Below are 1,603 nucleotides of genomic sequence, written 5' to 3'. Positions count from 1 at the left end.
ATCCACCGAATATTTGAGTCATGATATATTAATAGATTAATTTAAATATAATCTTTACCTGGGCTATAATGTCTACCTTCTCCTGCCCCATGAGATAGGAAAGTATTTTATCACATAAAAAAGTTATTGGTGGGGCATTGTGGCTCACGCCTATAATTCCAGCACTTTGGGAGGCCAAGGCGGGTGGGTCATTTGAGGTCAGGAGTTTGAGACCAGCCTGACCAACATGATGAAACCCCATCTCTAGTAAAAATATACAAATTAGCTGGAAGGTGGGCACACGCCTGTAATCTCAGCTGCTCGGGAGGCTGAGGCACGAGAATCACCTGAACTCGGGAGGCGGAGGTTGCAGTGAGCTGAGATCACGCCACTGAACTCCAGCCTGGGTGACAGAAAGAGACTCTGTTTCAAAAAAAAAAAAAAAGTTATTGATCTTTTAATCTGTTAGGAAGTAGAAATTGGTGGTTACAAAAGAGTATGTAAGAGATTGCCGCCATTTTTTAAAAAATACAATCTATGAATATAAAAGAAATGGGCTTGTGAGAGGTTTTCTCACTCTAGGCCGATTCTTCAAGCAATTACTATGTCAACAGAAACAGATGTTTCCCTTTCTTCATATGATGATCAGGCATCCAAACTTATTTGAAAAGCTAGAGAGGCACAATTTGTCCGTATTGTAGTGGCAGGTTTTGCAGCAATTGTTGCATGTGGAGTATACAAATTGAAGAGCAGGGGAAATAATAAAGTGTCCCTTCATCTGAACCACATGCATGTGGCAGCCCAAGGCTTTGTTGTAGGATCAATGATAGTTGGTAAGGGCTATTCCATGTATCAGGAATTCTGGGCAAAACCTAAGCTTTAGAAGAAGAGATGCTGTCTTGGTCTTGTTGGAGGAGCTTGCTTCAGTTAAACATCTCATTATCGAAGTTACATATTAATGTTGAAAATTAACTATTTGAGTAGATTCAGATGATGATAACATGGTATTTTCAATATTGGCTTCATTTCTTGTAGGCTTGATCTGCCTGTGATCGAATTACTAGCAGTCACTAGTTTACTAACAAAGTCATTTGGGGGACTCAAGTTAACACTAAAGAAACACATCACTTAAATCCACTTGGTAGTGTTGAAATGTCCAGCTTCTTAAACTGTTTAGATGAAATTAGTTCTAAAGAGGATAACAGGCCAACCCTGAAGTACTCCCAGTTTGCTGCAGAAGCTCGCATATTTCCCAGTTAATTTAACTTTTTTCTGCCTGTCCTGTGGACCAGCTTCAGCCTTAGAACTCTGGCAAAAAAGTGCATGGAATATAACTTGTAAAGCCTCCCACAACTGAAAGTATATATATATATGTGTGTGTGTGTGTGTGTGTGTGTGTGTGTGCGCGCGCGTGTTTGATACGGAGTCTCGCTCTGTTGCCCAGGCAGGAGTGCAGTGGCGCCATCTGGGTTCACTGCAAGCTCCGCCTCCCGGGTTCACGCCATTGTCCTGCCTCAGCCTCCTGAGTAGCTGGGATTACAAGCGCCTGCATTTTTAGTTGAGAAGGGGTTTCACCGTGTTAGCCAGGATGATCTCGATCTCCTGACCTCGGTGATCCGCCCAC

At 42.4% G+C, this 1,603-nt stretch overlaps 1 pseudogene; it reads left to right on the top strand.

Annotated features, from left to right (window-relative positions):
- The first annotated feature begins 583 nt into the window (after positions 1 to 583).
- Positions 584 to 862, top strand: LOC116457986 (HIG1 domain family member 1A, mitochondrial-like; annotated as a pseudogene).
- Positions 863 to 1,603: the final 741 nt, after the last annotated feature.

Source organism: Hylobates moloch, unplaced genomic scaffold, assembly GCF_009828535.3.
Source record: "Hylobates moloch isolate HMO894 unplaced genomic scaffold, HMol_V3 SCAFFOLD_18, whole genome shotgun sequence".
In the NCBI taxonomy this organism is placed as follows: Eukaryota; Metazoa; Chordata; class Mammalia; order Primates; family Hylobatidae; genus Hylobates; species Hylobates moloch.
This window is presented reverse-complemented; position numbering and strand designations above follow the sequence as displayed.